The following is a 13,095-nucleotide window of genomic DNA, read 5'->3' as shown; positions in this document are numbered from 1 at the left end:
CAGTTGATTGATCTGACACTTCTGGTTCGGGCGTTTGAAGAGTGTTTTGATTAATATGATTGTCTTCTTCATTATCATCCTCCAAACTGATATCTGTCAGTCGATCAACTAGCTCAACTTGATCAGTTGGCTTATTAGTTAGTTCAGTTTCATCGAAGTCAACATGAGCAGATTCTTCAACATTTAGGGTTTTCTTGTTAAAGACTCTGTAAGCTATACTAACTGATGAGTATCCAAGAAATATTCCCTCTGCAGATTTAGTATCAAATGCTTTTAAATAATTTTTACCATTATTAAGGATAAAACATCTGCACCCGAATATTTTGAAATAAGTGATTATACTTTTTCTTCCATGCCAGATCTCATATGGTGTTTTCATATGATTCTTATTAATCATTGATCTGTTCTGAGTATAACATGCAGTGTTTACTGCCTCTGCCCAAAACCTTTGAGAAATACCAGAATCAGCAAGCATTGTTCTAGCAGCTTCTTTAAGGGTCCGATTTCTTCTCTCAGCTACACCATTTTGCTGAGGAATTCTAGCTGCTGAGAGCTCATGCTTGATTCCAGCATTTTATAGAAAATTTGAAAGAGTTTGATTGATAAATTCAGTTCCTCGATCTGATCTGATTCGATAAATTCCAACTGATTTTTCATTTAAAAGTCTTTTGAAAAGCTTGATCAGTTGTGCAGCAGTTTGGTCTTTTGATTTGAGAAAGATAACCCAAGTAAATCTTGAAAAATCATCAACAATCACCAAGGTGTATTTCATTCTCCCTAAACTCATGACTGGTATAGGACCGAAGAGATCCATGTGCAATAGTTCTAAGCATCGGGATGAAGATTTACAGCCCTTGTTTTTAAAAGACGATTTTACTTGTTTTCCAAACTGACATGCTGAGCAAAGTTTTTCTTTTGAAAATTCTATTTTGGGAAAACCAGTTACAAGTTCATGTTTACTCAGATAGGCAGTGGATTTAAAATTTAGGTGACTTAGTCTCTTGTGCCACAACCAGTTTTTAGATGATTTGGAAGCAATAAAACAAACTGGTGCATTAGCTTGATCATTCCAACTGACTTTATATGTGTTTCCACAACGTTTTCCAGTTAGTATGATTTCATCAGTTGAAGTTTTAACTGAGCATGAGTTTTTGTCAAAATGTACTGAAAATCCACTGTCGCAAAATTGACTGATGCTGATCAAGTTATACTTCAGGTTTTCTACTAGTAGAACATCTTTAAAAGTAAAATTACCATGGATAAGCTTACTCTTACCCACAGTTCTGCCTTTGGAATTGTCCCCGAAACTGATATTTGGACCACTGTATTTGATCAGTTGAGATAGCACACTTGCATCTCCTGTCATATGTCGCGAGCATCCACTGTCCAAATACCATATTGAGTTCTTGTTTGTACCTGTTAACTGCAGTCACACACATAATATAATTTGGTACCCATATCTATTTGGGTCCTGAACTGATTAGTCCCTTAGAAACCCATACCTGAATTAGTCTAACAGACTTTCCAGTAGCTGTATTCCAAATGGTTTTTCTCGGCTTTTGTGTGCTTGTGTAGTGTATGGATGATACAATATGAGTTTTAGCTTTATTCAACTGATTGTTCAGTCTATATCTCTTCTGAACTTCCTTGCAGTTATAGTAATTGGAATAGCCATTCGAATAGTTTTTGTAAAAGCTTTTTGGTGACTGACTACATGAATCTGTTACCACTTTTGGGCTATAACCAATACCATATCTTTTGCCCTTGATCATACTTTCAGTTGGCTTTTCAACCAGTTTACTTGGCTCTGATTGTTCTTGTACCATAACTGATTTGACAAAGTGAATGTATTTTCCTTTGCTCATATTCAGTTTTGGTTGAGTATCATTGGTTGACATTTCATCTTGGTTACAGAACCCCAAACCAGTTTTATCAGTTACTGATTTTTGGGAGTTCTGTATATCAGTCAATGCGATAGATGATTTGTTCCACGACTGAATAAGCTCAGTCTGTTTTGTGTTCTCAAGCATCAACTTCTGTATTAATGACTGATTTTTATTTCTTTCTGCTTTTAGCTCAGCAATTTCCCTTTTTAGACTCAACCCTTCAACTGATTCATCACTTTTGGTTTTATTTTCTGTGGGATCAGTTTGCTTTGCTTTGAGTTTTTCAAATGATGATGCAAGTTTCTGATACTCATCTACCATGTCATGTAATGTGAAAATGAGTTCTTCTCGTGTAAAATCAGTTAAACTAAAATCAAATACCTGTTGGCTAGATGACTCTTCTGCTGCATCATTAGCCATCAAGCACTTTACTTCCTCATCATCACTAGAACTGCATGAGTTTTCTGGTTCCGACTCTTCACTGTCAGTTTCTGCCCATTTTGATTTGTTTTCTTCAGTTAAGAGTACTTCATGTTTCTTTCTGAAGAACTTTTTATCTTCTTTGGGTCTTCTTTTGTGTTCATATGATTTCTTTCTTCTATCAGTTGAGCCTTGAACATCCTTCTTAGGTTTAGGACAATCAGCAATAAAGTGGCCTGATTTGCCACAGTTATAGCATGCATTTGATTCATCCTTGGCGTTGTTTCTTTGATATGGTTTCTGGAAGTTCCCTTGATTATTTCTCATGAACCTTCCAAATTTTTTGATAAACAATGACATAGCATCGTTACTCAACTGATCAGCAGATTTTTCAACTGAACTGATTTGTTCAGTTCTGACAGCGGCTAGAGCAGTTGTGGCTGCAGAAGTAGATGGTTCTCCTTCTCTGGTCTGCAGCTCAAATTCATAGGCTTTTAAATCAGCAAATAGATCATGGAGTTCGATTTGGTTCAGATCTTTGGACTCCCTCATTGCCATGGTCTTGACATCCCATTCTTTGGGAAGACCTCTCATTACCTTTAGTGCAATTTCTTTGTTGTTATACACTTTTCCAAGTGCATTTAGCTCATTGATGATACTACTTACTCTTTCATCATACTCGTGCATCGATTCTCCTGCTTTCATTTTGATGTTATCAAACTTTTGCACAGCAACAGAAAGTTTATTTTCTTTGGTTTGATCATTTCCTTCACACAGCTGGATCAGCTTTTCCCAAATTTCTTTGGCTGTTTTACACATCTTTATTTTGCTGAAAGTTACTTTGTCCAGCGTTTTGTACAGAATTTCTTTAGCCACATTGTCAAGATTTGCTTTTCTTTTGTCTTCAGTTGTCCATTCATCTCTGGGCTTTTCTATTCTTTGTGGTGCCCCTTCTGTGATGGCAATTGCTGTATTTGCTTTTAGAATCTTCATGGGTCCATCAGTTATTGACAAACCACATTTCATCATCTTGTGCTGCTAAATGAGCTTGCATTCTAATTTTCCAATCATCGAATTCTTCTCTAGAGAACATAGGAATTTTGTTGAATGAAGTCATGCTAGCAAGTTTATATATCAAAAGTATTCAAGAACAAGATTCACCCGCTCTGATACCACTTGTTAGGATCGGTTAACGTATCAAAAGTGTTTAGAAAGGGGGTTGAATAAACACTCACAATTAAAATTGATCTTTTCAAATTTTGAGTTCAGTTTGGTGACAAACTGATTCTCGGAATCTTGTTGATCAATATCAATCAGTTAAACTGAATTAGTTGCGGAAGGTAACTGACTGAAAGATAGAATACAAAAATAAAATGCGCAAGGGTTGTTTCTGGATGTTCGGAGATTTCAATTACTCCTACGTCACCCCTTCTATCACAAGGATAGGATATTTACTAAAAGACTTTGATCAAATACAAGAATTTTACTGACCCACTTCAGCTTGAACTTAACACTGCCAAAAAACTGAAACTCTTAGTATAACAGAATGTTCTCAGTGCTTAACTGATCTTAGCACTATCGAATTTCAATGATTATTACAACTTGCTTGTAAGCTCAAATTGTAGCCTTAACTGCTACGAATAAATAGAGTAAGAGGTGAGCTGAGATTTTGACAGAGTAACAGCAAGCTTTTTGAATAGTATTCACTTCGTTATTGTTTTCAGCTGCTCTTCTGTCATATTTATATGCTTCTTTTCCAACGGTAACTTGAGATAAATTTGAATCTATGTATCCGTTGATTTCCACTTCATTATTCTTTGGACTTTGTTTGCGGCGTCTTAATTTCTTTAGCCGGAATGCGTTGTTCTAGGTAGTATTGGTTGTGGTGCGGCGTTTCATATTCAGTTGTAATCTGTTATGTCTCTTTGTCGGTTGAAAGTTCTTTCCCGAGACATCTTCAGCTGAGAGATACTTAAATTTAAGGCATTCGGTTGGATGTATTAACTGATCGGTTTCCAACTGATTAGACTGTCGATTTCAGTTATTAAGTCCAGTTGCTGAGTTCAGTTGGTTCGTATTTTCAGTTGGTTGATCAGTTTGTCAAACTCCAGAATTTAGTTTCCAACATATTGCTTATTAGCTTATCCTTCAGCTGAACACGTCATCAGTTAACGAAAAGGACATTCAACCGACAACAGTACAAAGCAGACTGCAACTAATAGTGGGAGCGCCGCATATCAGAAAAGCTGCAGTGTACGAATGTCAGAAAAATATTGACGTGGCAAACAACGGATATAAAGATTCAAATTACATTGATTATTACCGTTGAAGAGAAGCCTTTAAATAGCAGAGAAGAGCAGTTGAAAAATAACGATTCACTATTCTATCAATCTTGCTGTTACTCTGCTAAAATTCTTGCTCGTAACAAAAATTAGAAGCTCACACTTATCAGATTTATTCGTAGCATTCTAGGATATTTTTAGATCTTACTAGCACAAATCGTTTTGTTGTATAATCGATCTTTAAAGAAATCTGTTGTGCTAAGTCCAGTTGAGCACTGTGAAACATATTTTAAACTAAGGGTTTTAGTTTTGGCATTGTTAAGTCCAATCTGAAGTGGGTCTGTACAAGTGTTTGTATCGATCAAAGTTTTTTTGTGGATATCATATCCTTGTGATAGAAGGGGTGACATAGGAGTGATTGAAATCTCCGAACATCCATAAAATCTCGTGTGTTCTTATTTCATTCTTTGTTCTATCTATCAGTCAGTTTATTTTCGTACTTTATTGTTAACTGAATGATATCGACTGACAAGATTCTGAGTTTCAGTTTGTCACTAAACTGACTCAACATTCGAAAAGATTGTGAAAATAGTGAGTGTTTATTCAACCCCCTCCTTTTAAACACTCTTTCACCAGTTAATCGATCCTATCAACACTGATGCACTCTCCCACTAAAGTCTGGCGTCTCTTGTCAGAAGGAAAGTGGCACACCTGACCCTATCTTCTTCCTTCCGCTCCATAAAAGCAAAGATTATCTCGATGGACTTAATCCATCCTTCTGCTATCATCGGGTCAATAGTTCCCGAGAACTCCTTCAGATCCATCCTCTTAAAATCTCTCGTAGACTGCCTCTGGTCTGGGCCTCACCCCTGTATCTACTGCGGCATTGTTCCCCACAAATTGTGCGAAAAACTGAGTCATTCCTGCAAGCATTTGTGCCTGCATGTTTGGAGGTGGATGAGGAGGAGTGGCCCTCTCCCCATCCTGAGCTTCCATATTTTCATCGCCTGCTTCACGAATAATCCTACGTCTAGGAGGTATACCAAAATTTACCCAACACGTAAACCCAACATACATGAACATAATATCAATATCATAAGATTCGCGTAATTTGAAATTAAACATGTACATGCTGAAATCATGACTAGATGCTTAATACATGAAAGAATTTAAAACTTTAAAACTTACAGACTTGAGGTGTGACTTCATGAGCTTCTCGCAACTAGCAGTAGGCATAAACCTTTACAAGAACACCGCTCCGATACCAACTGTAACGTACCGTACTTTTAAACTATTCAAAATTTTGCAGAAAAATTAAAAATTTTCTTAGATATGAAATAAAACTTCAAATTTCGATTAAAATAAAATGTTCACCCAAAATATTTGCAATAACAAGATCACAAATAAAGTTTGCTAAAAATATTTTGTAACGCCCCAGATTCGACGACTATCCTCACTGTATCAAGACAAGTCTTTCCAGCGTGCTTATGTCCTCACTCACACGCTGTAACGTCCCAGATTCGACGACTGTCATCACTGTATCAAGACGAATCTTTCCAGCGTGCTTATGTCCTCACTCACACGCACCCTGAGAAACTTCCCAGGAGGTCACCCATCCCAAAATTGCCCCAAGTCAAGCACGCTTAACTTTGAAATTCTTATGTGATGAGCTACCGAAAAGAAGATGCACCTTCGTGATATGAATAGTACAAATCAAATCTTTTAAGCCATCTTCAACTGTACAGTCCATTACATTGAACAGTCTCGGAATCCCTCTCATTCCCGTGTGGGTCGGTTCATTCATGTTCCCTCCACCTAGAAGCCTGCCAGGAGCCGCTCATTGTCCGTGCAACTGATGGCACCGGCGTTCACCCCCCGCCCTCTTCGGCCCCGGGCCTCACATGCTGTAAAGGCCTAAAATCCTTACTTGGAAATTTGCGGAAAATTTAAAATTTTTCTTTTTAATAATTAAAATTGCTTCATTCATAACTGAACTGATAATTAAAATTTGATGTTCAAAGTGGCAGCGGAAGAAATTAACATTTTCGGACTAACAGTAAAAGGTTTTTCCAACGATAATTAAAATGTTTGAGCCATCAAATAATAATAAATGCTGAACTGAGGTCCTCGGGTCCTACTACTACCGACTCGAGCCTGCTCACTGGTCCCCGCCCTCGGTCCCGACATCATCAGCACCTACAACAATCAAGTCTAGTGAGTCTAAAGACTCAACATGCATATATCGTAAATAGCAAGTAAATAAATAAATAATAAGCTTTCATGCAAGTGAAAATATCATGTCATGAGGCATAACGTAAAAATGTCGTGTCATGATTAATTATAATACGTGCATAATTGAACTGAAAATCATAGTGAAAATGTTTGCTCCTTGGAGCCCTGTACTGAAATAGCCTGTAATAATTTTCTGGTGAGATTATGGTCTACGCATGTGGTCCCTGAACTAAACTGACCGGTAACTGGCGACAGGACTTAGTAATGTACGTCTGATCAGACCTCTGCCACAGTACTGGGTGAAACAACTGAACTGACCGGTAACTGGCGACCGGGCCTGTAACTGGCGATAGGACTTAGTAATGCTCTCATAACCGGTAACCGACGACCGGATTTAGCAATAATCCCATGATAGTGAAATGGCCACAAGCAATATCGCATAATCTCAAAAATGAACATTTTATATATTTATGCACGTAATATAATTAAATGGCACAATTAAATATCCTGTAATAATTTACTGCTTGGATTGGATCGCTCCCAGGCTCGCTGCAACCTAAATATGTCATGAAAAATATGCAATAGATTTATGGGACCAAACTATGCAATAAAATTCTAAAATGTGACAATTACGCCTACCGACTTCGTATTTAATCATGACTCCGAACCAACCCGAACCAACACTGAACCGTCATGTAGTCATGATTAAAATACGCCTAAAATGATAAAATAATACTCCTAAAATGGTGAGGGCCGAAATCTAGGTGAATGGAGGCCAAAACAAGAAACGCTCTTTCGAGAGTCAATTTGGCACATCGCACCGTAAATTCTCGTACGACCTTAAAAATGAACCGAATTACAAACGGTCAAAAACATGACCTTCCTAACTCAATGAGGCACTGTCCAGTTCAAGGCCATAGGCTAAAAGCCGACCGAGAACTCGAACGAGCCACTGAACCATCACAGCAAGTTGCTGTCCAAAAATACAGCAGCTGTGCTTGGTTTGCTTGCGTCGTTTGCGAGGCTAATGGCCATTGGGGCTTGAAACTCCGACCAACACCTCTTACGAACATCCCAAGGAATGATTTGAACCATGGCTAGGGGCCCTAGGCCAGCCACAATCCTCACCATTCCAGCAACCAACCAAAAACTCCTACCGAGGACACTCATGCGTGCGTGTGTGGTGTTGTGCTTCGCTTGCTGTCTCGTCTCGTTCCAATGGTCATTTGATTGACCATGGCACGACCTAGACATCTTGGGGCATGGTGTGAACCATGGCTAAGGGCTTTAGGCCAACCAAGATCCACATCATTCCACCATACTCGAACCAACACATGCTGTCAAAATCAAAGGGGCCGAGAAGGGGAGGGGCTGTTCTTGCGTTTGATTTAAAAACCGATTAACCATGGACCAAGCCACCAAAAAGGCAACTTATTCACGTCTTAGACATGCTAGGGAAGTGATCTAATCATGGCTATAGGCCCATAGGGCAGCCAAGATCTGATCTATTCCCTTATGACCGCAACATCAGATTTTCGAACACAAATAGACACAAATGGAGTTGCTGTCATTTTTGAATTTCCAGCAAGCATGGGGGCTGAAACAATGGACTAAAGTGATCCTAATCCATTCTAGAACATGTCTAGATGTTGCCTTGGGAGCCTGGAACCGAACCAATACCTGAAACCACAACATCAAAGAAAACCGTGAAGCTTGAAAAGAAAGGGGCCGAAATTCTGCATGTTGTTCTTTTCTGAAAATGCTGATGTATTTCGGTTTTTACATGAAAGGGGGATCATGAAACATAAAAATATGATAGTATGATTTGATTGAAGAGTCAAGGAAGAATATATGCAGGCCTGGTTTCGTTTGAAAGAAAAACGAAAAGAAGAGACGATCCGCGCGGAGGAGGTGGAGCGCTTTGCTACTTAGCTTGATTCTGAATTTTTCTCTCTTGTTTTCCCTTAGCACCTCACGATTTGCCTCTAAAATGACTCTGAATTTCGAGCTTAGGGAGAGGGGAAGATGGTTAGGGGAGTGAGGGAAGTGGGTGCAAAATATAAGGGGCAACTCAAGACCAAGTCTCCCTCATTTTGAATTTTGAATTGTTGTTTGATATCAAATGAGTTTATGGATGGCTCTAGAAGGTGGGGGCCGAAATCTTAAGCTTTCTAGACTAGGATAATGCTCAATAATTAATTAATTAAGGTGGACTAATCATAAAAGAAAGATTAGCATGTTAACACTAAAAAGAATGAGTCAAAAGGGTGATGAGTTGGCATGGTAATGCTTAATCTATTAAGGGGCCGAAAATACAATAAAATGAAGGGGAGAAATTGTTTAGTTACTAAATATTAATACCTTAAGAGCCTTATCTATCCCTTATTAATTTATTGAATTAATCCCTTAATTAAGTAACTCAAATGAGCTTATTTTCCTACTCACCTCAAGTAATTAAATTAAATCATCAAACTTCCTTTTTAACTTAAATGAACTTACTTGCTAGCTAAAATAAATTCCGGAAATGTTTTCTAAATCTTAAATTTTATCTCAAAACTCCAACTCCTGTCCGGCCTCACTGAAATAACTGAAATGGTAAAAATCAATCTACTGCATGAAATAATAAAATAATTAACTTTAAATACTCATGCAACAAAAATCATTTTTAATTTAAATACTAGAATTATGCATGGCTTATACGTAGTCTAAGTTGTAACGTCCCAGATTCGACGACAGTCCTCACTGTACCAAGACGAGTCTTTCCAGCGTGATTATGTCCTCACTCACACGCACCCTGGGAAACTTCCCAGGAGGTCACCCATCCCAAAATTGCCCCAAGTCAAGCACGCTTAACTTTGGAGTTTTTATGTGATGAGCTACCGAAAAGAAGATGCACCTCTTCAACTGTACAGTCCATTACATTGAACAGTCTCGGAATCCCTCTCATTCCCGTGTGGGTCGGTTCATTCATGTTCTCTCCACCTAGAAGCCTGCCAGGAGCCGCTCATTGTCCGTGCAACTGATGGCGCACCGGCGATCACCCCCCGCCCTTTTCGGCCCCGGGCCTCACACACGCACCCTGGGAAACTTCCCAGGAGGTCACCCATCCCAAAATTGCCCCAAGTTAAGCACACTTAACTTTGGAGTTTTTATGTGATTAGCTACCGAAAAGAAGATGCACCTTCGTGATATGAGTAGAGTACCAATCAAATCTTTTAAGCCCTCTTCAACTGTACAGTCCATTACATTGAACAGTCTCGGAATCCCTCTCTTTCCGGTGTGAGCTCGGTTCATTCATGTTCCCTCCAACCTCATGGCACCGGCGATCACCCACCGTCCTCTTCGGCCCCGGGCCTCACATGCCCACCAGCTTCCGCTTGGTTCGTCCCCGAACCACATCGTACTAAGAGAGGTCGGCTCTGATACCAACTGTAACGCCCCAAATTCGACGAATGTCCTCACTGTATCAAGACGAGTCTTTCCAGCGTGCTTATGTCCTCACCCACACGCACCCTGAGAAACTTCCCAGGAGGTCACCCATCCCAAAATTGCCCCAAGTCAAGCACGCTTAACTTTGGAGTTTTTATTTGATGAGCTACCGAAAAGAAGATGCACCTTCGTGATATGAGTAATACCAATCAAATCTTTTAAGCCCTCTTCAACTGTACAGTCCATTACATTGAACAGTCTCGGAATCCCTCTCATTCAGGTGTGAGCTCGGTTCATTCATGTTCCCTCCACCTAGAAGCCTGCCAGGAGCCGCTCATTGTCCGTGCAACCTCATGGCACCGGCGATCACCCCCCACCCTCTTCGGCCCCGGGCCTCACATATTTGTTCAAACAACGTGAAGAAAAATGTTGCACATACAAACTCATACTCATGCACATACAATGTTGTACATACAAACTCATACTCATTCACTTAATTTCCATAACTTAGACGTAATAGCCATGCTCACCACCCGAAATGACAATTTATTTATGACGTTCTGAATCACTCGGGACTTGATCTCATTTAATCATCGTACTAAATCATGACATCGAACCCAAAAACGAAATCTATATGAGGTGTGAACATTTCCCAAACATGGAAGACATGGACCTAAGAAGAAGTTTTTTTTAAAACATAGACAAATGCCTAGGCACTAAGCACTGCTGCGCTGCCTAGCACCTAGGATCTAGGCATCAGCGCTAAAGCGCTGGTAGGTGAGGCTGTGGCTCCTCCAGGCAGCGGCGCGGTGCCAGGCAGTGCGTATGCCGGCCGCTGCGGCGCTCTTCAAGAGCGCTGTGGCTCTAGCTCTGCGCGCACTCGACTCCAAATGCACAAATTTTATGCAAACTCTAACCCACGCCTCATCGACTTGAACCGAAGCAACTAGACTCAACCTAGGACGCTATGACAATGTTCCGAAACTCACACAACGTCCCAAAACAGCGATGCACAACAAACATCGCAACACTACCCGTGAACGCGACATTTTGACACCAAAACGCTTCCTACGACTTCTAATGCAACCCATTGCCTATCGACACGAGACGAAGCACCAAAAACCATCTCAACATCATATTCAATATACATAAACGCTGCAGCAATCGCCCGTTGGTTCTCAACGAAGCCTGCAACAATAAAACTTTAAGAACACATCAAGAACACATTTTCAGAAAATTGCAGTTTGAGCAGTCCCATGAAAACAAACATAACTCACTCGTTACATATCCAAAAATTACGAATTTACTGTCAAATCGAAGGTATCAAAATGTACTACGTTTTATATGTTGAAAGTTTTTCCAGAAAATCGACCGAAGTTTCGCAAAAACCGAAATGACAGCAGAAAAGTTTTTAGATCTAAAAATTTTTTATCCAAAAATCATTTCAAACGTTTGCTCAAACCTTTTCACAACATACATGGATTTTTTACGTATGATAAACATCACAACACATATTATAACGAGATCGATGCAGAAATAATAGATTATACATGTTTTTTGATATTTAAAACTCACGATACATCGATACCAAAGCGGAAAAGGTGCGAGGGTTGATCCGAGACGAACCGCAGCGCGATTTCTAAGCTAAAAATCAACGAAGGATTGTTGGAAAATTAGAGAGAGGGGGAGGCTGCTCTTGATCTATGAACCCTAAGTTTTCTTCTCTCAAAAAAATAAAACAAGGCAAATGAAATATGTGTGTGTCTCTCTCGTGTGCGAGGTGTGTGTAAATATCTGTTTGTGCGTGAGTTTTAGTATAATTAAGGGTAAAAAAATTGCTTAATTAGCTAATTATCATCCTAATTAAAAATACTAACCAAATTAACAAGTTAATAAAAATGGTAAACTAATACCCACTTTACTAAAATCTTCAAATTTAAAATAAAATGCACAATTTTTAAACTTAAAAAGTTTTAAAATCCTAAAATCACTAATTAAATAAATTTGGCTTTAAAAATGCTTAAAACTTAATAAATCATTTAAAATGCCTCAATCCTAACTTAAAATAAAATACCGCATTTTAAAATCACCAAAAATCTTCGTCGGTCTCTTTTCCTCGATCCCGAATCAAATAATCGTCTGAAACATTGAACTCGAGTAAACATTTTAACGTGCATCACATAAACATAAATAATTTAAAATAATGTAAATTCATGAATCATGCATCACTAAAAATCGATTTAAATTTTAAATAAATAATTTAACTATTTAAATAAATACACGAGTTTGACGTGTACTTATTTAGGACTCTACACGGAGTCCCTCTGGGGCCTTTTCCCTCACGAAATCTCCACAAAATTGTAAGTTCACTGTTCTTTCTTAAAACGGATCCCCCACATATCATATATCATTAGTCACAGTCAATTCACATCCCTCAAAATACTTTTCATTTTCTTTTAAAAAGTATAAAATATCATAACTTTTCAAAAATAGCATTTTAAAAGTAAAAATTGCACAACTTTATTATAAATCATAAAATATCACATTTTCACCAAAATCATCATTTTAAATCACAAAATATCATTTAACATGCATTATGATCCTTCGGAATGCTGCCAAGATTTTGTCCCTAAACGTAAAATTTTTGATTTTAACTTTTTCTTACTTTTAATGACATGAGCTTATCCCAAATAATTAATTAATTTTAAATATAATTTTTCATAATTTTATTCAGCTTAATTCGAGGCTTTTCATTTAATTATTTAATTAACAATTCGCGAGGCGTTTAATTTTCGAATAAATTCAAATTTTAATATTTTGATCCCAAATTTTAAACATGGACTTTT

Source organism: Primulina tabacum, chromosome 16 (assembly GCF_025594145.1).
Source record: "Primulina tabacum isolate GXHZ01 chromosome 16, ASM2559414v2, whole genome shotgun sequence".
In the NCBI taxonomy this organism is placed as follows: domain Eukaryota; kingdom Viridiplantae; phylum Streptophyta; class Magnoliopsida; order Lamiales; family Gesneriaceae; genus Primulina; species Primulina tabacum.
Note: the sequence above shows the minus strand (reverse complement) of the source record.